The 25,588-nt window shown below is 30.0% G+C and overlaps 1 protein-coding gene and 1 pseudogene across 1 annotated transcript in view; both read left to right on the top strand.

Moving 5' to 3' along the window:
* LOC105152417 (uncharacterized) overlaps positions 1-25,588 on the top strand; it is a 274,163-nt gene that overhangs the window by 126,410 nt on the left and 122,165 nt on the right. The window lies entirely within an intron of this gene.
* LOC147908005 (uncharacterized) lies at positions 16,417-19,973 on the top strand (annotated as a pseudogene).

Raw genomic sequence — 25,588 nt, 5'->3', positions numbered from 1 at the left:
ATGATGAAATTAAAAGTCTCTGCTTTCATTTTAAAATCTTACATAACAATATTCGACACACAATGGGTGATAATAGTGAACCCATTGGAACACCAAAAATCTGTTTATAAAATTTGTCATTGAAAACTAAAAATTGTTGAATTAAGAACTAATTCCAACGCTTTAAAAAATTCCCTTTTGTATATTGAATATTCGTTTTTCTTTTAATGAGATGCCATCTCCTCTCTATACCTTCAAAAACCAAGTCAATAGATTATTTGTGAATAACAAACTACATCAAGGGATAAAAGAACTTTGTTGTCAGATTAGAAATGTGTTTAGTCAAATGAAAACTTCTTCTTGATAAAACTGTTTGCTACTGGTATACTTTCGTGTAATATGTCATTTAAAAAAGAAAGAGTTAGATTATAGAGAGGGCTCCCTACTGAAGAAACTATGATACGAAATGGATAACCTACTTTATGTATTTTCGGAAGGACTATATGCAAGAGGCGCAATAGGGTTAGAAGCTCAATTTGTTATACACAGAATTCTCAACGAAACCGCGCCGAAATACATATCTATAGACATCTTTTAGAAGTTCTACAAAGATCTTTAATAAAATCTTTTTGGACATCTTTTAGGCATCTTTTAGACATCTTCTAAAAATGTTTTAAAGATATCTTTAAAGGGATATCTTTTAGATGTCTACAAGACTTCAATGTTTTCTGAATAGGTATTGATAAGATATAAAAACAAATGTGGAGAACTACGTATAAGAATATATTTTTTAAAAACATGTAAAATGAAAATTTAATTCCTGTTTTACATTTGAATATGGAATAACTCCCTTTAGTTGATCTTTACGAAAGATGGACAGAGTAAAACATAATTTTATCTACAAAATGTTATGTATTGAATTACAAGACGCGTACAAGCAGTTATCACTTTTACAACATGAATTTTTTTATTAACTATAAATCTATCGCTCATTATCAATGGATATAAGTGACGCTTTTTTCCGTCGACAAGAAATAAATTTTAATAAAATATGGGATCAACAGAATAATTAACAAAAAGATAAATAATTTGCGTTTAACTAATTTTCACATAACAAAATTAAAAATACTAACTAAATCAGTTATAACATTTGCATTAAAAAATTGCTGAATAATAAAAATCAATCTTCAGAATTTATTTCCTACAATTAATAAAATTTCAATGCAGAAAGTTGTTGTAAATAATTTAATTGAAAAATATAAATATCAGCCCATATTATTTGAATTGAATTATAAATTTGACAACATTAATAAAAAAGCTTATTAATCTTAGTAATAAAAATATTCTTGACAACATTAAATTTATTACGTATGAAAAGAAAAGCATAAAAAACCACCGCACAAGTTATAGTGTATTTGTGATATTTAATTATCATTACATTAATTAAAACATTAGACGTTTCGGCCACAATCTGGCCATTCTCAGTAAATTCACAATATTCTTAAAACACAGAGTTACATATAGCTGACATTAAATTCAACTGTCGTATGATATAATTATATTAGGTGTTGGAATTAATTCGTAGCGTTTTTTAATGAAAGAATGTTATTTATTTCACATGAGCATTAAAAAATACATTAATGAAAGTACTTCCCATCACTTGTAAAACGCTACGAATTAATTCCAACACCTAATATATAAACGTGTTCATTCATATGTGAAGGTTGCCTTGTACAATAAAGTTACACCGCCAATTGTCATATCACGAAAAGTGTAGAACGAGAATTTCCAGATTCTAATTTAACAAATTTGCGTATCATTAATATCTTCTAATCGAAATGTGTAAGAATAGAATCGTTATCTGTTTTACAGCAAAAAAATATAATGATGAATCTCAAGTACATTTTTCCACAGATGGAAATTTGTCGTGATATTGTGTGTTATTATTTGTCATATTATATATTTTACCACTATTATATATATGAGTCAAAAATTTAGAAAGTTCTAGAATTATTTATTAAGTGTGAGAGAGATCTTTCTTAAGAAGAGGCAAATAAACATCAGGCAAACATTCAGTGTCACTTTGCTTATTGATATCATTTATTTGGCCTTTAATGTATATCATTTCAGAAATTCTTTTTTTCATTAATGATTGTTCTGTGTCTAAAATTTTTATGTTATCCCAATCCAATTCATGCATCTCATTCAACTGTGACGTGAAATCACTGACATCTCGGAAGTGGATTTTCTTATGTCAGTCCTATATTTTTTTATTCGAGTTTTTAATTTCCTTTTTGTTTGACCAACATAAGAAGATTCACAATTAAAACAATTTATTTTATGAACGACTTCACAATGGTTTTCTTTAGGCAAAGGATCTTTTCCTGTTTTAATGAATCTATTTATTTTATTTATAGGTTTATAAGCGATATAAGTCCCTGAATATGTGATAGTTTTTTAAATCTTTCAGATACTTTACTTAAATATAGTATTATAAAAAATTTTTTCTTTAAATTAGAATTAGAGTCGCTTTCATTATTGTTGTACTCACTATTTTTATCTAAATTCGTTCTATTTTCTAAAGTTTTAATTCTATTTGTTATTGTTGAAAAGATGAATTTAAGAGGATAACCATTATTTAACAGAGTTTAAAATTTGAATTGCTTCATTCTTTACCGTTTTACAAATTTCATCATCAGTTTTGAAAAAGTTACACTCTATGTGTTTAATAAACTCAAGCATACTCTTTTCTTTATTGATGACATTGTTAGGTAAATTAAACTGCTGATGCAATATGACTGCAATATGACTTTGACTTTTTCTGGAATCTCCGTATCACTAAGATTAATTAGCCTAATTAGGGATTAATCCTTCTTTCAAACGTTTTTAGAAAATAAATTCTTATTCTTGTGTTAATATATCATGTTAATTATTTATAGATTTTAATATGTCACTCAATGTAATTAAGATCGTTTCGAAGATGCGAAAGCATCAAAAAATTGTTAAAATTGCTAGTCAACTTTAACTCGTGATTACTGCGATAATTTAGTAAAATTAGCGTTTCAAGACCGAAATATCATTTCGGCGCGCGTTTCAAAAGGATTATATACATAGGATTATATACATATTATAATATATAAATTCACACAGAATCATAGAAGCATTTAAAATCTAGCTAGATCGTTTAAGGCTTTGATTGCTACAATTTGTGTTTATCATACATATATGGTCCTCTAATATATTATAAATAAATTTTATTTTATTTTTGCAGTTATCAAATTATTATTTTAAAGCGGCTAAAGACAAAGTAATAATATTAAATATATTTAATAAAAAATCGAATATTATGTGCATATTAATATATATAGAAAATAAATATTAATGTAGGAACAATAATAAACGATTTATTAGAACCGTATAATATAAATACACAATAAGTTAAAGCCTTACTTACTGTGTATTAAAGAAAAATATTATTTTATTTCTTTTAGCTTTTTAACTTTAATTCAAATAAAGGAACATTGTCAACTCCTTTTCATTTTTAGGAAGAAATATCGCCTAATTCAGGATTTTTTATTTCCAAGAGAAAAAAAATATTTTTAGAAATGAAGGCACAATTGAATAAAGGTTGGAAAATTATGCGCAAAGTAATATTAGATATATATATATATATATATATATATATATGGTTCAAGCATTGCGAATTATTCGGCTACTGGAAAAAAAACAATAGACCTGCAATTGATCATATGTTATTTAAAGAATTACATGGTAAATATTTTAATACATTTAGAATTCGCATTCACATGTTCTACAATATTTTAATTTATTCTTTTATATTGATTTGATTACTACGCCAGACTTGTTTGTTGACTAGATCATTGCTGATATATGGCGGCGAATTAAAGTACTAATTAATAAAGTTAGTTTACTAGATTATAAAGTATCGCAATTGATTTCAGAAATGTTGCGTAAAAATGGTTGAAGTGCACACGATTTGAAATACACCAGGGTCCACATTGGATCAATTGGGTGCAGCTAACCTAACCGTACATTTTCAAGCGTCAATCTTGAGGTTGAAGGCGCAAATTTATCATCATTGTGTTGATATACAATAAAAACGTATCCTTCGTGCAGTTTTATGCACAAAACTTCTACGATAAATAAATCCGTATTAAACTAAAGAACATATAAATTGAGTATTCTTTTGTTCATAAATAAATTAATTACAATTAAAAAACATTGATTTATATACTTAACGGCCTCATTTTCTCAAATAAAGCACGTAATACAATTGCATAAATTCGAAATGGCCGTGTTTCGCGTGAAAATGGATGCGAGTTTACAGTACTTTAAAGATCTAGTGACTTTATTAATTAAAAGAATAAGAAGCGAAGAACTCGTGAGTTAAGCAAAAAGAAGATGATTGCTCATAACTCCGTTAAAAATCATCGTACTACAATTTAGAAAAATAGATTCTTAAAGGCGAAACTTTAAACGTTGTTGTCGATTGGTACAATTGCCGATTTTTTAAAAAATAGAACATATAAATTTAAGTTAAAAATACATCATTATACTTTCCTTCTAACTATTACGCAAAATATTTAAAAGGACAGTAATACTACATTTTTAATTCAAATTTATATATAATATATTCTACATTAAAAAAATTGGCAATTATACCTTTCGATAAAACAAAATTCTAACTTTAAGAATCTGTTTTTTTAATTATGGTACGATGATTTTTAACGGAATTATAAGAAAGTTAAAATTAGAACACTCTTTTCACTTTCACGAATAATTCAATGACAAAAATACGTAGAAACTTTTTTAAAAACGCATTTTTAGAGAAAATTTTAAACTTTCGTATTAAATATTAAAAAATTTCACAACAAACATATTCTATATATAATTTTAAGCTAAAAACTTTATATAAACTTTCTGGTCAACTCAACAGATAAAATGGAAAAAATATATTTGACTTTCTTAGAATGGATAAACATACAAGATAATACTGTTACAAAGAAAGAATTGATCGATTTTATTAATAAAATGTCTTCGAAAAAAAGAAAATATTGAAAGATAAATAAATCAGGAAAAGAAATAAAAAAGGTGAAAGGAAAAACAAGAAACGTATCACGTCAAGACATATCCGGAAATATTAATAGCTTAAGAAACAATGAACCTATAGATAATAACTTCAAAAATTACGAATCTGCAAAGAATAACACTAATAATGAAACAATCCTCTCTACGAACGCAAGTGGTAAAAGAATACAATTTTTTTAACAAAAATAAATTAGAAATTATTGGATCGTAACAAAAGTTTATATTGCTATAAAAGTTCATAGCGAAATTCGAAATTCAAACAGTAACTTGGTTAAAAATAAATAAAATTTAAATTTCAAAAATTAGTTTATATAAGCTTAAAATTCTCTTCTTTCAAAAGATCATTATTTCTTTTGAGTTTTTATGAATTTTCTCTATCGAAACTTTAAAATCTTGCTTTTTTGAAACTTGCTTTCTTGAATAGTATAATCGTCAAATTTTTTAGAAATGTATAGATATGATACAAACGAAGTAGCGCTACGAATTTTTGATACGATGACCCAATGCAATAAAAATTGAAATTAAAAGAAAATTATAACTAAAATTTTTTTATTTTTAGATTCATTTCAGCAACATACTTTGATTAAGTGTAAAAATATTTTTATTAATTTAATCTATTATAATTCAACTGTATTATTAGTATCACACAATATTAAATAAAAATATATCTATAATAAGTATATGTATATATATATATATATATATATATATATATATCATAATTATTAATATTAATGAATATTATTATTATAATTGTGCTCTAATGTAAGCAATTTTTAATAAATTTTAATAAATTTACGTTTTAATATAATTTAACTATCTGTTTTTGAGCATTATACTTTTATTAATAATTTTATGAATGAAAGGTAGATACATTATCATTTATATATTCGGGAACGTTTGTAATTTTCTTACATTTTACAAAAACTTAAGTATCTCGGCGAAAAAAAGTTACAGAAAAGTTTATAAAATTCATTTGAAAGAGGAAGAATGTAGGAAAAATTTTAGAAAAAGTAAGATCTTATACAAAAAATTATATACATTAAAAAAATCAATTTGTGAAAAATTATCGCAGAATTTTTTTTCTGAAAGCATTTCAAAGCTTAGACAGTCTACTTGAAATATTTGTTTATTAAATTTTATGTGATGATGTTTCTTCCACATAGAGTGCTTCAAAGATTAACAAAAATATTGAAAAAAATATTTTTTAAAAATTTCAATTTTATGTAATTCTGAAAATACCATAAAGTTAAAATCCAAACTCCAGTTTAAAATTCTATTTTTACAAACTCTTTGAAATTCATCTTTACAAACTACGATTTTTCTTTACTGAGATACTTAAATTTCCATGAAATATGAGAAAATCGTAGGCATTCCTGAATTTATAAACAGTAGTGTATATTCCAAGTAGCAGATGAAGTTTCAATAGAAGTTGTGATCAAATCTATTTTGCTATCCTAACTTCCGTTGTAAATCAACCTATTTTAACTAAAAGCAGAAAAGAGAAATTTGCAACACCATTAGAGTCAAAGTAGGAATGAACTGTGTCATTATAATTGAATTTATCTTGATATTTTAGCTCTTATTATATTATAGAATCAAAAGTTTAATCAAAATTTTGACTTGGGATCATTTCTACTAAGCTTTTATAGTAAGAAGATTCATTGTTCAAAATCTTAACATTGTCCCATGCAAAATCATGATTCATCTTTGTATTAGAAAATTACATTAATAATTGTCCTATAATTTTTTAAATATTGTTCTGATAATGTTTTAATACCATGCTTTTACTCTCGTTTTCAATTTTCTTTTCGTTTGACCGATATGTAGTTTCACAGTCTCGACAGCTTATCTTATAAACTATATTACTATGAGATATCTCTGCTAAAAATTCTAGTTATATCTAGATAAAAATTATATATGCTCACATAAAGATAGGTATAGATATATCTGTCTTTAACTGGTATAAATTCCAGCCAGGTAAATACTGGTTAAATCTGGCTAAATCTGGTTATATAAGCATTTTCAATAGCACATAAGTTGGATTTCTAGATAAAAATGTTATCTGCTTGATTCCACAATTTCAAGTACGTTCGGTTATGCAAGAAATTTATAACATAAAGTTATTGGTTTTTATCAGGAAATAATATAATCCGGTTTATATGTCAGTATTTCCGTGTTCAAATTAGTGATGAGATATTATGGGTTTCCCAATAAAAGATTGATCTGTAATTGCTTGGAAATTTATACTCAATTAAAAATAGATAATAAATGAAATTCCAGAGACTGATACGTGTAAGTGTATATGTAAGCAGATACAATGCTAATAAACATCTGCTATATGCAAATTCTGTGTATTATTTATATACGGTTATATCCGAAAAAAAAATTCTTTTTCGACAGCGGGTTCAAACTAGATCCATTGTATCTTTTTCTACATTTGTGAACATGATGAGAGTTGGAAATCCTTGACAAGTAGTCTTCGGATTTCCGTACATTACTTGTACACAGCTATATTTAAAAATTCTAGACTTAATCGCTGTTAGATGATAACTGTCCATCCAATTTTATTTTTCGAAATTAGGTAATTATGCTCAAAGTCGGAAATCCATGACTTGTAGAGAGCAATTTAAATACGTATTTCCATTACTTTTATGCAGTTATATTTGGAAATCCAAGACTTACACAGCATGTAATATTGCAATAATATTGCAACTTACAATGCAATATTATCAAAATAATATTGCATACTGAGATATCACATTGTGATACATCATAACGCAATATTGCAATAATTTTGTTGAGATATTACAATATGATCATTCTGCAATATTACTACAATATCGCCCAAATATTGCAGTGTGATACATCTCAATGTAATATTACCGCAATATCGTTCAAATATTGCAATATGATATATCGTACAGAAATATTGCCGCAATATCCTTTAAATATTACAGTACGATATATCGCAAAGCAATATTACCGCAATATCATTCAAATATTGCAATATGATATATCGCATTGTAACATTATCTTATTATAATATCATTCAACGGTTGCAATGTGATATATTGCACTGTAGATTACAGCAATATGTTCAACCATATTTATTATATTGCAGTTTATCACATTGCAATATTACTACAAAAGCATTGAAATATTACATTAAAAGTAATATAAAAGGCTCTGTGGTAATAAGCAAAAGGTAGTATAAAAGAAGGGCAACGAGCCAATGACGCAAATAAAAAATATAATTCAGATAAGAAAACTTAATACGAAAACAATTAAAATACAATAAAATGAAACAAACGTTTCGACTCCAATTGAGTCATTTTCAATGCCATCATACAATAATATAAATGTCGTTCTAAATTAAAAATTAATACATAATCTTACAATATTCTTAAAATTAACAAATAATTCTTTCCTCTTTCGGTGTAATACGCTGTGAGTCATTTTTATCAAGAATTAACAAAGTCATAAGAAAGTTCTGGAAAAGTATACAAAAAGAATTAATATTAATATTAATCATATAAAAATTAAAAATATGATGATATACCTTAGTCAATCTGTTAAAAGTCCCATTATACACAACGAGAAAAAAATGTAAAATGTGGTCCATTTTGTGGTACAGTAAAATAGTCTTATTAATTTGATAGGTTATTAAAGCAAATTCGCAAAAGTAACGAGCATCTAACTTAAACGATGTCACACAACGAAATGTCAAACAGAAAAACATTATCGATAAACGGAAAAAGGAAAAATAGGAGGAAAAGGACAGAAGATGTTAGAAAGGAGAAAATGAATGTATAATGTCAGAATACAAATCCGGCAAAGACTCCGTGTCATTTTGTCTATTAATCCCATGCTTCTGTTTTTTAATATGAACCATTTCTGATATCAACCTTTTGTTGTATGAAGGCTCTATATCCAATATTTCTACTTTATCCCATTTAAAGTTATGATTCTCCACCATACGATGGTTGGAAATCACTGATGGAGGTTTTGAACTTATATTGATATCAGAAACATGTTCATGCAATCTGGTCTTTAATTATCTTTTAGTTTGGCCAACATAACTGGCATCACAATCATCACAGGATATTCTATAAACCACATTTTGACTCTGAACGTGTTCCAAATCATCCTTTCCTCTCCTTATAAAACTTCTCAATGTGTTAGGAATAGTAAAAGCCAATTTACAATTATTAACAACAGGTATAAATCTTTCGGATATCGTATTAACATATGGAATCGTAAAGAACCTTCCCCCAGTGTCATCCTTATTCTTATTTAAATTATTAAACTTATTAATGTGATATTTTATTCTATTATGAATGGTCGAAAAAATAAAACTTAATGGATATCCATTCTGTAAAAAAACCTTAATAGCGTCAATCAAATTATTTTGTTGGAATTTCGGATGACACAAACAAAATATCTTATCCACGACTCCATAAATCACACCTCTTTTATGACAGAGCGGGTGGTGTGAATGGAAATTAAGAAATCTGCCGGAAAAGGTTGCTTTACGGTAAACATCAAAAATGAGATTCCGTTCATCGATAATTACCATCGTATCTAAATAACTAATTCTTCCATCACCTATCTCCATGGTGAACTGTAATCTAGTATGTAATGAATTGAAAACATCCAAAATATCATAAATACTTTCAGAAGGAGCGGCTAAGATAATATCATCGACGTATCGGTAGTAAAACAACAGACGACAAGGCAGCATTCCAATCGCCATCTTCTCGAAATCCTGCATAACAATACTTGCAACAACCGGTGACAAAGGTGAACCCATGGGGGTCCCAAAAATCTGTTTATATATTTTTTTATTAAAAATGAAAAAAGTCGAATTCAGAACCATACGAAAGGCTATCAGAAACTCGTCCAAAGGAATCTTAGTTTTCTTAGATATAGCATTCCACCTCACAACCACACTATCAGATGCCAAATCTATAGGTATGTTAGTGAAAAGGGATACTACATCCAAGGAAACCAAAACGGAATCTGATTCCAGTTTAACATCTTTAAGTTTCTTGATCAAATCATAGCTGTTTTTAATATGACTGGGCGTCTCCGGTAAAGAGTCTGCAATGATGCCATGCAAAAATAATGCCAAATTATAAAACGGGCTATTTACCGATGAGACTATAACTCTCAAAGGATGGTTTTGTTTGTGTATCTCAGTAACACCATACGCCCTAGGAATGACCCCATCAGTCGTCCGCAACCTCCGATACGTCAAATCATCTATTACTCTCTTACCACCTTCCAAGCAAATTACATAACTCACTCGTAAGTTTCTTAGTAGGATCTTTCGTTATTAATTTATAAGTATTCTTATCCGAAAGCATCGATTCCATCTTAGATATGTACTCAAATTTATTCTGAGCAACGGTGACATTCCCCTTATCAGCTTTTGAAATTAAAATCTCGGGATGATCTTTTACAAATCGTTTAGTTGTTCTTACCCAATCGCACAACAGCTTGTCATTCAAGTCGTTCTTAGGAAAATCATTCCGAAATTTATCAATAATTAAAACACTATTATTTCTGACAAAGTTAATTAAATTCTTCTGACGGCCAATAATGTTATTCTCAATATTTTTAATAAATTCTATTAATGTTCTATCTAAATTGTGTTTGTTAATGGGAAGCCCAAAGCCTTCCCCAACTAAAGCAAACATTGGACCTCTAAAGGAATGTCAACATTGCTCAAATTCAAAAACCATTTATTCCAACAAAATAATTTGATTAACGCTATTAAGGTTTTTTTACAGAATGGATATCCATTAAGTTTTATTTTTTCGACCATTCATAATAGAATAAAATATCACATTAATAAGTTTAATAATTTAAATAAGAATAAGGATGACACTGGGGGAAGGTTCTTTACGATTCCATATGTTAATACGATATCCGAAAGATTTATACCTGTTGTTAATATGCTTAATTGTAAATTGGCTTTTACTATTCCTAACACATTGAGAAGTTTTATAAGGAGAGGAAAGGATGATTTGGAACACGTTCAGAGTCAAAATGTGGTTTATAGAATATCCTGTGATGATTGTGATGCCAGTTATGTTGGCCAAACTAAAAGATAATTAAAGACCAGATTGCATGAACATGTTTCTGATATCAATATAAGTTCAAAACCTCCATCAGTGATTTCCAACCATCGTATGGTGGAGAATCATAACTTTAAATGGGATAAAGTAGAAATATTGGATATAGAGCCTTCATACAACAAAAGGTTGATATCAGAAATGGTTCATATTAAAAAACAGAAGCATGGGATTAATAGACAAAATGACACGGAGTCTTTGCCGGATTTGTATTCTGACATTATACATTCATTTTCTCCTTTCTAACATCTTCTGTCCTTTTCCTCCTATTTTTCCTTTTTCCGTTTATCGATAATGTTTTTCTGTTTGACATTTCGTTGTGTGACATCGTTTAAGTTAGATGCTCGTTACTTTTGCGAATTTGCTTTAATAACCTATCAAATTAATAAGACTATTTTACTGTACCACAAAATGGACCACATTTTACATTTTTTTCTCGTTGTGTATAATGGGACTTTTAACAGATTGACTAAGGTATATCATCATATTTTTAATTTTTATATGATTAATATTAATATTAATTCTTTTTGTATACTTTTCCAGAACTTTCTTATGACTTTGTTAATTCTTGATAAAAATGACTCACAGCGTATTACACCGAAAGAGGAAAGAATTATTTGTTAATTTTAAGAATATTGTAAGATTATGTATTAATTTTTAATTTAGAACGACATTTATATTATTGTATGATGGCATTGAAAATGACTCAATTGGAGTCGAAACGTTTGTTTCATTTTATTGTATTTTAATTGTTTTCGTATTAAGTTTTCTTATCTGAATTATATTTTTTATTTGCGTCATTGGTTCGTTGCCCTTCTTTTATACTACCTTTTGAAATATTACAATTTTATCGGCAGTGCCGTCTTTCTATGATTTCAATAATACTATGTTTTGATTTATTACTAAATATCTAGGTATTATAAGTATTAAATATAAAAAAATTAGGAATATAAGCTGAGTGTAACTCACAATCTATACAGTACAGAAAGATTGCAGAAACATTGCAGAATGATTTCACTGAAACATTATAATATTGCGTGGTGGTCGCGAAACGTTGTTGAATCGTTATTACAAAATTCCAATAATGTTAAGATGTTTGTTTTTTGTTATATTGCAACAAAACGTTTCAGCAATATTGCAATGTATTTGGATAAATTTTTTACGAAGATTCTAAAATGACAACTATTTCTACACATATATCTCACTTTAATTTTTCTACAAATCGTATTTCTAGTGATATGTGCTTTCCAAAAGCAATTTTTTATGATAAAATATTCCAATAAATATAGTATTAATTCTGAAGGATAAATTTATTCGTAAGGATAATGACGTCTGCCTAGTTGCCCCCCCCCCACCACTTAACCAAATCTTAATGAAAAAATTATGAAATAATGCGGTATTTATGTGCTATTCATATCCGCAAATAAAAAATTTTTTGTGGGGGGACTGAATAGGCAGTCAGTCAATCCCCCCATCCGTTAAAAACAATCGATTTGAAAAATCAAATACACAGGATATTTATGCGCTATTTATGCGCTACTACTTCCAAGCATTTTCGATTTTTGCGCTGCAATCCTTAAGCCACTTCCCTTTTGGAGCGAACAATCATATTCATCCCTAAGTCGTTTAAAATTGCAAAATTAAATGTGACTATATTATCCACAAATATTATCCACGACAAATATTATCCACATTAATATAATAATACAGTCAGTCGTTTTGGTAAGTTAATCATGGATTAATTTAATCGCAATGATTCTTTTTAATTCGAATCCACTCCAAATCAATTGAAATCGATTAAAAAGTGACGATATAAAGTTTATCAATAAAGTTCAGGCGCTAATTTATTTTTGCGTTCACAGCAGGTATAAATATCATCGATATCATCGATCACATAATTAATATTTCGATAAATCGTTTTCAGCAGCTTAATTGCTTATCGTCTTATTCGATGCATTGATTGTATCCAAACTCGATATTATACAATCTTTTGATTTCATATTTAAAATAAATATAAAACTTAGCTATGACCCTCAAATAGATCAATAAATTTTTTATTTAAATATAAAATGGATTATATTAATTATATTAATTATTATATCATAAAAACGACTGTAAACTAAAAGACTATACTACATAAATATTATAAAAACTTATATTTTTGTGTGATTATTATTGTAACAATTAAAGAATTACAATATTACAAGTATATTACTGACATTTTGTAGGCATATTGTTAATTTACATTTCGGTAATATCTCTGCAATGTTACATTACAATCTGCAATATTGCAACATTGCAACAATATTGCTTCAATCTTCTGTGCTGTATGAGAAATAAGCTGTCTTATATTTTATTTGTATTTATTGCAGTTATATTTAATATGCATTTACAATTTTTTTTATTATACACGGGGCCGAATAATACATCGTTGAAATATATATTATATATATAATATTAGGTGTTGGAATTAATTCGTAGCGTTTTTTAATGAAAGAATGTTATTTATTTCACATGAGCATTAAAAAATACATTAATGAAAGTACTTCCCATCACTTGTAAAACGCTACGAATTAATTCCAACACCTAATATATATATATATATATATATATATATATATATATATATATATATATATATACAAGTCGATGTTCCAACAATCGCCGTTTAAAATACAATATAATAGTAATGAAAGTTTAGAAAAATTTAGTAAAATGTTTATTTATGAATTTTTATTTTAATCAATAGTCTTTGGGATATAAGAGTTTAAATATGACTATCCCTACAGTATGAAATATTGAAATAATATTGTATAATAATATTATATAATGCATAATATTTCAAAAATTAGAACATATTAAGATTGTAAGATTGAAATTTTTATATTTTATTAAATATATTGCAAGTATTGGAAAACATTTTGTAGAAAATATTGCAATTTACTGTTGCAGTATTACAATTTAATAGATTATATTTAGAGAAATATTGCATATATGTTGCTATAAAATTATGTAGTATTTCAATAATTATTCCACTTTTATTTATTGCTTAACATTATATTCCAAAATACATATGATCAAAAAATATTCGGAGGTCTAGAAAGTACATCCAAAAAGATTTGGGAATCTCCAGAAAACTCGCTTACTCGACTTATAAAAACGAGTATTAATGTACTTCTTATAGAACTTCTGGACATTTTCTTCTTACGAGAAGCGTATCCTTTTCGTGACGGGCCCATATACTTATTTATTAAATTGTATTGTAATATTGCAACAATATATTGCAATATTTTCTAAAAATTAAAATTACAATATTTTGCAATATTTTAATATTATTTCTATTATACAAGTAATAAAATATTATAATTTCAACAATGCAGTAATATCGTTGCAAATTTTGTAATATTGTGCAGTATTGAAATATTGCTGCAATAGTGCTGCAATATTTCGTGCTGAAGGGGTTAACACGCGGCTCAGAGAGGGACACGCTACTCAAAAAGAAAACGTTCAGCAGTCCTATAAAAAGGAATACGCAAATCGAGTTAGTGTGTCTTCCGGATATTCCCAACCTTTTTTGGGAGTGCTTTCTAGACCTCCTAATGTTTTTTTTAACTTTATCATATGTATACTTTAGAGTGTAATAAGTAATAATATTTTAACAATTAATAAAACTGGATTAATTATTGTAATAGATCCTAATGTTGCTACAATATTGCAGAAATATCGCAGAAATATTCTTACGATAAATTTTTGTTGACATTTATTATTGTAGCGATATTATTTGTATATTACTATATAATATTGCAATATTACTACAGTAATTAGAAATACTATCGCAATATCGCAAAATATTAGCATAATATGCGAAAATATTGCCTAATATTATAGTTATATTTAAAAAATACAGAAACATGCGCTGAATTTGCGGACACTTAATGTTGGAGCGACATTTAGTATACAATACAGGGTCCGGCAAAATAATCTTCCACATTTTGCACCGCCACTGATTAAAATGTGGGAGATTATTTTGCCGGACCCTGTATTACTGACATATTACCATGCAATATCACAGCAAATATTTGTAATATTACTGCAAGATTATTACAATATTACATGCTGTGTGTGCAATCAAGATTGAGTGATAACTGCCCATCCAATTTTACTTTTCGAAATTATGTAAACACATGAAAGTAAGAAATCTGTGACATGTAGTGAACAGTTTTGATACGCATTTCCGCGCATTACTTTTACGCGGTTATAATTGGAAGTCCAAGACTTAATCAATGCTGGGTGATAATTGCCCGTCCAATTTTATTTTTCGAAATTATGTGATGCGATCAAAATCGGAAATTTGCGATTTGTAGTGAGCTGTTTTAATACGCATATTTCCGTGCATCATTTTTACGCGATTCTAATAATTGAATTATGTATAATTGTGCGAGAGCGCACCGCGTGGAAAGATTCGAGTGAGAAAACGGCACAAGGTTGATATGATGCACGTCAGTGAAAAGAACTCCGTTTCATTTAATTTAACAAAAGAATTTTCTTTAATATAATCAGTTACAGAATCAAAAAATATAATTAATTAAAAATTAGATTAACAAAATATCAAATGCGGTCACCTTTTCCAAAATTGTATTTGGAATCGCGGTGATGGAAAATCTCGGCGATTTTCTCGGAAAGAGTCGTTTTATCGCGATTTCACTAAGCGGTTAACGCGGCGATTTAACGAAGCGGTATAGTAGCGAGACTAGGATTCTAAGAACTCGAAGAACTTTTAGAAATAAGAACTCTGAGAAGTCTAAGAATTCTAAGCGGTGTAGACGGTATAAGCGGTGTAGACTATTTTAGCAATCTGCGCAATCTGCTCAATCTGCCCTGAGGACCGGCGAGATCGAAGCATTTATTACTTCCGGTCCGGGCTTTCTTCTTGAGAGAAAGCCAATTAAATTTAGCCACAATCGTAATTATCACGTGGCATTGGTTGTACAAAATTGATTGGCGCTTTCGATTCTTTTCTAGCGACGTTCAACGTAACAGTCATGCGCGACAGAAAATCCGTACGCGGGATTGGTGATAGCGCGTGACGTATTCGTCGGAGCGCGGCGCTCGCGTGCGCGAGTTGAATTGTTCTAGAACTTTCGATGGTCCGTTGCCGGTGCCTGTTTGCGTAAACCGAATTGTTTTGAAAAGGCTAAAGAACAATGAATCTCTGACTTTGATGAGGCTTAAAGTCAGGTTCGAGATGAAATCACGAGCTCGCCTTGTGCGTGCGTTCAATAACAATTACTGTCGGTCGACCGAAGGAATTCTTACCTTTTTTTTTTAATTACCGATCTCGAACATCAATATACTTTCAAAAATACTTAAAACATTCATAGTCGGCAAAAGTCAATATCAATATCTATTTTTAATATTTTTTGGATATTTCGTTCTTTGCACTTCAAAATATTTTTTGTTGTGCAAAATGTGCTTTGATTTGTATAGTATTATATTGTATAGGATTTATACAGTGAGAAGAAAGTTACCGAATTTTTAAAATACTAACTTTTCGGAACAATGTCACACGTCTTTAGAGAATCCTAAAATCATTTGTATTACCAGCTAATCATAATTTTTATTTAAAAATTATTTTTTCCTCTTTTACAGATTCGAAAATTCTTTTCCAGGATTAAAATATGCATATTAATAAGCGTCTGAGAGATGGAATTTATGCCGAGAACGACAAAAAATTTTTCTTAAAATTTTAATTTCAAAATTTTTTGTCATACTCGAAATAAATTCTACTTTACAGACAGGTATTAATAGTAGGGTAACTCCGGCAAATACGACGCGCTGGGATTTACGCTGCAGAAGTCAGAAAAAATAGGACTGGGGATAATTTTCTTGTAACTACTCTGTTACATGCCTTTATATATATTAGTACTGTGTTATGTTATTGTGTTCAGCTTCTTATTGTTAATACAATATTAATGAAATTCCCAGATAGCACATGGACGTCCACTGGACGTCCATCGAACGTTCGTTTGTGAACATTCGAAAGTCTGATGGACGTCCAATTAAAATTCGCCGGACATTTGTTGGATATACATTCGAAGTACGTTTGAAACTCCGCTGGACATCTATAGAATGACATCTATGAAATATGTTCATGCCGGACCTATAATGACTATTTGATGGACTTTAATTAGACATAAATCAGACGTTTGATTAAAATCTATAGATTTAATTAAAATTTTAAACATGTGATATGTTTCAGACATTCTGTGGAACACATGTGATGACTGATACATAGATCAATAGATATCTATCGAACGTCCATATATAGACAGGGTGTCCTAGATCGTGCTAATCGCCGTTAATAACAGATTTCTGAGATCATTTTGAGATGAAAATCCTAATCCACGAAAATGTTGAGGCTATAATAGTTTTTAAATTAATAGTGATTAAAGTTCTCTAATATGATAATTTTGAAGTTGCTGAGAGAGCCCTGAGCGCGCGAAATTTCAACTTTGTGATTATATATATAGAGAACTTTAATCGTTTATATTAATTTAAAAACTATATATTATATAAATATATATTATATAAAAGAATTATAATTTAAATAAGCAAAACTAATACAAAACAATTAAAATAAAATATGTGATTGTAAGTCCGGATCTACAATGAGTAGGTTGTTCTAAAACCTGAAATATAAATTGGTTAAAAAAAAAACTTAACCTTAATTTATATTTCAGATTCTGTGATATATTTTAAAGAAATTATACGGCAACAGCATCTCTTTAAAGCACATATTTGGCAACAAAGTGATAGCATAAGAGACATTGAAAATGTACAATATTAGAGAAGCTTAATACAAATGACAATAATATAGTAAGCAATACCAAACAACAATCCCTTTTTCATTCCTGCAATATTCCAATGCGAAATGAAAAGCAGTTAGAGGAGCAAGTGGAGGACTTTTTGAAAATTGATGAAAATTTTGATATATCGGTATATTGATGTATATAACTATCATATTATGTCATAAATCTGCAATTCCATATTGGTGCTTTATAGTGACGAAAATTTTTTAGATCTTAGAAACTTCAAAAGTTAGAGGAAAAAGTGCTTACGAATTCTGCTTGTAAAACGCAACTTGAGTCAAATTCTCACCAATGAACTAGCTGCTAAATACAGTTGGCTGGAAGGAAGAATAAATGTGTATACCGAATATTAAAGCTATCACAGTTATTAATCAGTACGTTTTTAATAATCTTTATATATTTGTTTTATAAAAACTGCTGATTTAAATGGATGTAGACAAATATTGTATATACTCTTTTCTGTTATATTGGGAGTACAAATTAGTTCCGTTTTCCAAAAGATGGCTCCGGCTGTTGTGAATGATTGATAGTGACAGCTGATTTTGACGTTTTCAGAGAGGTTAGACATCTGCTAATAATATTCAGTTTATATCAAGTTTCATACAAAAATCTTGATTTTTACTGTTTTAAATGTCGAATTTTGTTAACCAAGCAGCATTTGCGGGAGGTTCTAATTTTCTGCTTTAATTGGAAGAAAAGTGCAGCTGAAGCCTATCGAATGCTTGTCGAAGTTTATGGTGACACTGCTCCAACTGATAAATCATGTAGGGAATGGTTTCGACGTTTCAAGGATGGAGATTTCAGCGTTGAAGACAAGCCTCGCTCTGGACAACCAAAAAAATTCGAAGATAAAGAATTAGAGGCATTACTCGAAGAAGATCAGAGTCAAACGCAAGAGGAGCTTGCAGAATCATTGGGAGTAACTCAACAAGCCGTTTCTGCACGATTGAGGGCTATGGGAATAATTCAAAAACAAGGAAATTGGGTGCCTTATGAACTGAAACTGAGAGACGTTGAAAGGCGATTTTTCATTTGTGAACAGCTGATTCAAAGCTGACAACAAAGAAAAGGTTTTTTGCATCGGATTGTGACTGGATATGAGAAGTGGATATTCTACAACAATTCCAAGAAGAAAAGATACTACGCTAAACTCGGTCAATCGTTGCCATCGATCTCAACATCAACACCAAAGCCGAACATTCATGGTTCGAAGATCATGCTCTGTATCTGGTGGGACCAAAAGGGTGTTGTTTACTATGAGCTGCTGAAACCTGGCGATTCCATTATGGGCGATCGGTGCAATTGATTCGTTTGAGCCGTGCATTGCGAGAAAAACGGCCGGAATACGAGCAAAGATAGGATAAAATTATTTTTCTTCATGACAATGCTCGGCCTCATGTCGCAAAAGTCGTAAAAAAATATTTGGAAACGCTCAAATGGGATGTTTTACCGCACCCGCCCTATTCTCTGGACATTGCTTCTTCTGATTACTGGTTGTTCCGAAGGATGCAGCACGATTTGGCAAGTCACCGGTTTACTTCTCCAAAATTGGATCGCCTCCAAAGACGAGTCATTTTTTTGAGATGGAATTTGAAAATTGCCTGAGAGATAGGAAAAAGTAGTAGCCAGCGATGGACAATAATCTTTTTTAATTAATCTGTTCATTCGTTTTGTTTTGAAATAAATGCATTTTTGAATACAAAAAAACGGACCGAACTAATTTGTACTCCCAATAGCTACAGGCAAAAAGGTCAATACTACTTTTACAAGAAAGGATATCGAAGAAACAACAGAAAAATGGCTGAAAAGGGTGAAAGAAAGGTGTGATGCGGAACAAAAAAGATTGAATGCTCAAATGCAACCGGAAGATATATGAAATTTTTTAAGCCTCTGATTTATCATTTGTAATGTAAGCTCTATTCCTATATACTAGACATGCAATATTTCGTCCATGCAATAGACGTCCTCACGTAACTAAGAAGAAATTTTTTAAGAATGTTTCGTACATAACATTATATTTTGTGTTATTAGATAGGCAATTAGAAAATTTATGAGATTTTTTAAGCCTCTGCTTTATGTTCTTATTCAGTTTAATCCGTTTATTTTTGAGTTTATTATTAATAAGTAATAGTTCTAGACACGCAATATTTTTGACGTCCTCACGTTGATAACTAATAAGTTTTTTAAAAATATTTCGCATATAACATTATATTTTGTGTCATTATATGGACAATTGAAAAATCTATGAGATTTTTGAAGCCTCTGCTTTATGTTCTTATTTAATTTAGTCTGTTAGTCTTATTTTTGAGATTATTATTAATAAATAATAGTTCTAGACACGCAATATTTTTAACGTCCTCATATTGATAAAATGTTTTCGAAGATTGTTTTCTATATAATATATATTAATAAAAGGTAGTATAAGAGAAGGGCAAAGAGCCAATAACGTATAATACAATATTCTTGCAATTCCTTAATATAAAATTTCTTCTTTCTGTGTAATACGCTGCGAATCATTTTTATCAAGAATTAACAAAGTCATAAGAAAATTCTGGAAAAGTAACTGTAAACAAAAAGAATTAATATTAAACACATAAAAATTAATAATATGATAATGTATCTTAGTAAATCCGTTGAGAGTCCAATAATACACAACGAGAAAAAAATGTAAAATGTAGTCCATTTGCCCTTCTTTACTACCTTTTATTAATATATATTATATAGAAAACAATCTTCGAAAACATTTTATCAATATGAGGACGTTAAAAATATTGCGTGTCTAGAACTATTATTTATTAATAATAATCTCAAAAATAAGACTAACAGACTAAATTAAATAAGAACATAAAGCAGAGGCTTCAAAAATCTCATAGATTTTTCAATTGTCCATATAATGACACAAAATATAATGTTATATGCGAAATATTTTTAAAAAACTTATTAGTTATCAACGTGAGGACGTCAAAAATATTGCGTGTCTAGAACTATTACTTATTAATAATAAACTCAAAAATAAACGGATTAAACTGAATAAGAACATAAAGCAGAGGCTTAAAAAATCTCATAAATTTTCTAATTGCCTATCTAATAACACAAAATATAATGTTATGTACGAAACATTCTTAAAAAATTTCTTCTTAGTTACGTGAGGACGTCTATTGCATGGACGAAATATTGCATGTCTAGTATATAGGAATAGAGCTTACATTACAAATGATAAATCAGAGGCTTAAAAAATTTCATATATCTTCCGGTTGCATTTGAGCATTCAATCTTTTTTGTTCCGCATCACACCTTTCTTTCACCCTTTTCAGCCATTTTTCTGTTGTTTCTTCGATATCCTTTCTTGTAAAAGTAGTATTGACCTTTTTGCCTGTAGCTATTGGGAGTACAAATTAGTTCGGTCCGTTTTTTTGTATTCAAAAATGCATTTATTTCAAAACAAAACGAATGAACAGATTAATTAAAAAAGATTATTGTCCATCGCTGGCTACTACTTTTTCCTATCTCTCAGGCAATTTTCAAATTCCATCTCAAAAAAATGACTCGTCTTTGGAGGCGATCCAATTTTGGAGAAGTAAACCGGTGACTTGCCAAATCGTGCTGCATCCTTCGGAACAACCAGTAATCAGAAGAAGCAATGTCCAGAGAATAGGGCGGGTGCGGTAAAACATCCCATTTGAGCGTTTCCAAATATTTTTTTACGACTTTTGCGACATGAGGCCGAGCATTGTCATGAAGAAAAATAATTTTATCCTATCTTTGCTCGTATTCCGGCCGTTTTTCTCGCAATGCACGGCTCAAACGAATCAATTGCACCGATCGCCCATAATGGAATCGCCAGGTTTCAGCAGCTCATAGTAAACAACACCCTTTTGGTCCCACCAGATACAGAGCATGATCTTCGAACCATGAATGTTCGGCTTTGGTGTTGATGTTGAGATCGATGGCAACGATTGACCGAGTTTAGCGTAGTATCTTTTCTTCTTGGAATTGTTGTAGAATATCCACTTCTCATATCCAGTCACAATCCGATGCAAAAAACCTTTTCTTTGTTGTCAGCTTTGAATCAGCTGTTCACAAATGAAAAATCGCCTTTCAACGTCTCTCAGTTTCAGTTCATAAGGCACCCAATTTCCTTGTTTTTGAATTATTCCCATAGCCCTCAATCGTGCAGAAACGGCTTGTTGAGTTACTCCCAATGATTCTGCAAGCTCCTCTTGCGTTTGACTCTGATCTTCTTCGAGTAATGCCTCTAATTCTTTATCTTCGAATTTTTTTGGTTGTCCAGAGCGAGGCTTGTCTTCAACGCTGAAATCTCCATCCTTGAAACGTCGAAACCATTCCCTACATGATTTATCAGTTGGAGCAGTGTCACCATAAACTTCGACAAGCATTCGATAGGCTTCAGCTGCACTTTTCTTCCAATTAAAGCAGAAAATTAGAACCTCCCGCAAATGCTGCTTGGTTAACAAAATTCGACATTTAAAACAGTAAAAATCAAGATTTTTGTATGAAACTTGATATAAACTGAATATTATTAGCAGATGTCTAACCTCTCTGAAAACGTCAAAATCAGCTGTCACTATCAATCATTCACAACAGCCGGAGCCATCTTTTGGAAAACGGAACTAATTTGTACTCCCAATATAACAGAAAAGAGTATATACAATATTTGTCTACATCCATTTAAATCAGCAGTTTTTATAAAACAAATATATAAAGATTATTAAAAACGTACTGATTAATAACTGTGATAGCTTTAATATTCGGTATACACATTTATTCTTCCTTCCAGCCAACTGTATTTAGCAGCTAGTTCATTGGTGAGAATTTGACTCAAGTTGCGTTTTACAAGCAGAATTCGTAAGCACTTTTTCCTCTAACTTTTGAAGTTTCTAAGATCTAAAAAATTTTCGTCACTATAAAGCACCAATATGGAATTGCAGATTTATGACATAATATGATAGTTATATACATCAATATACCGATATATCAAAATTTTCATCAATTTTCAAAAAGTCCTCTGTGCGGGAATGCACCGCGCGGAAAGATTAAAGTGAGAGGACGGCATACGGTTGATATAACACACGACAGTAAAGAGAACTCCGTTTCTTTGTAATTTAACAAAAGAATTTTCTTTAATATTTGCAATTACAAATTCAGAAAAATAGAATTAATTGACAGAATATTAGATGCGGTCACCCTTTCCAAATTGTATTCGGAATCGCGGTGATAGAAAATCTCGGCGATTTTCTCGGCGCTTCTCGAAGAAATCTTTCTTACAGCGGTTTTACTAAGCAGTTAGCACGGCGATTTTACGATACGATATAGTAGCGAGACTCTGAACATTAAGAAGAAAAAGAAGATCGAAGCACTTATTGCTTTCGGCCTGGGCTTTCTTCTTGAGAAAATCCAATAGAATTTTGCCACAATCGTAATTATCACGTGGCATTAGTTATACAAAATTGATTGGCGCTTTGGATTCTTTTCCAATGACGTTCAACGTAACAGTCATGCGCGACAGAAAATCCGTACGTGGGATTGATGACAGCGCGTGACGTATTCGTCGGAGCGCGGCGCTCGCGGACGCGAATTGAATTGTTCTAGAACTTTCGATGGTCTGTTGCCGGTACCTGTTTGCGTGTACCGAATTGTTTTGCAATGAACAAAGAACGACAAATCGCTGACTTTTACGAGGATTAAGATCATGCTCGAGATGAAATCACGAGCTCACCTCATGCGTGCGTTCAACAACAATCACTGTCGGTCGACCGAAAGAATTCTTACCTTTTCCCGAATTAACAATCTCAAACACCTCCACTTGCTCCTCTAATTGCTTTTCATTTCGTATTGGAATATTGCAGAAATGAAAAAGGGATTGTTGTTTGGTATTGCTTACTATATTATTGTCATTTGTATTAAGCTTCTCTAATACATTTTCAATGTCTCTTATGCTATCACTTTGTTGCCAAATGTGTGCTTTAAAGAGATGCTGTTGCCGTATAATTTCTTTAAAATATATCACAGAATCTGAAATATAAATTAAGGTTGTTAAGTTTTTTTTTTAACCACTTTATATTTCAGGTTTTAGAACAACCTATTCATTGTAGATTCGGACTTACAATCACGTAAAATGCATATGTAAGATTAACAAATGCTGACAGTGCATACTTATTTCTCGTTAATAAAATATAAATTAAAACTATATAATTTAATTACATTATAAAAATAGTAAGAAAGAAAAATTTGCTTTGTTGATTTGATAATTAACCTCAATAGAATCGATAATGAATCATCCAAAAAAATATATTTACGGTATTTAGTTCTTTCTAGGCATTTTCGAGATAACACACAATGTTCAGAAAAACTATTTGCACTTTATTTTATTAATTTACGTAGAAAGAACAGACACTATATGTCTGCAGAAAATTTTTAAATACTTAATGCCGGCCAGCACTGATCATGGCGGAATATCTAATTCCGCCATTAGGTGCGCATCGTTTGACACTGATAACACTTGTTTAGCTTAAGCCTTAACATTGGTTGTATCATAGGCGTCGCAGGTTGCAAGCTTATTGCATTAGCCAATCCGATGCATCAATTTTAAAGTCGCAAGTTGTTTACGACGCTTGATTAGACTTTGGAGACAATATAGAGGCTCAGTATTGATGATGGGACTTCCGTCATGGGAATTCCGCCTTTACATGGGAACGTCAAGCGTCGAGCATTAGAGCATGCGCATTGATATGTTAAATAATTTTACTGATTGTGAGATGCATTGGATTCAATATATGCAATGTACACTTCTGATAGAGGAATCTTGTAGATTACATTAGTCGCAGCAAACTCAACTGTTGCGGAGCGGATCTGTGAGCGCTCGCTACTATTGGATGATCTAAAAGAATATACCAATAGCAGCGAGCGCTCACGGATCCGCTCCACAACAGTTAAGTCTGCTGAACGTAACCATTGTATAATGTAAACAAATATAAATTTTAAATATTTAGAGATCATATATGTATAACTCCACTCTTGCATAACGTATAAGGTATAAGAAAATAAACTAATCAAAGTCCTTCATTTTCTTCCTTTCCTTAAAAAAAAACTCTGAACAGTTAATTTTCTTATGCCTTATGCATTATGCGTGATGCAAGAGTTTGTGCTCCGCGCTTTAGTCACATATTTAAAAATAGTATTTAAGAATGATATGTGTTATAAATACAATTAAGATGAAATATAATTAATGCATAAATGTATAAGATAATAATATTTTCGTTCAAGAACATATTATATAATAAAATGTTCTAGGATATTCGAATTTAAATCCGAAAATGGACATCCATATAATATCCTACATAGGTAAAACCTAAGTACGTCCAGAAATGGATGTCCAATGGACATTCATTTTTAGTCATAAACAATTTTACATTCAGAAATGGACATATGGACCTAAAATGAACCTTAAATGGACGTCCCAAGGACGTCCTG

Source organism: Acromyrmex echinatior, chromosome 11 (genome assembly GCF_024713525.1).
Source record: "Acromyrmex echinatior isolate Ae372 chromosome 11, ASM2471352v2, whole genome shotgun sequence".
Classification (NCBI taxonomy): domain Eukaryota; kingdom Metazoa; phylum Arthropoda; class Insecta; order Hymenoptera; family Formicidae; genus Acromyrmex; species Acromyrmex echinatior.
Note: the sequence above shows the minus strand (reverse complement) of the source record. Positions and strands in the feature narration are given on the sequence as shown.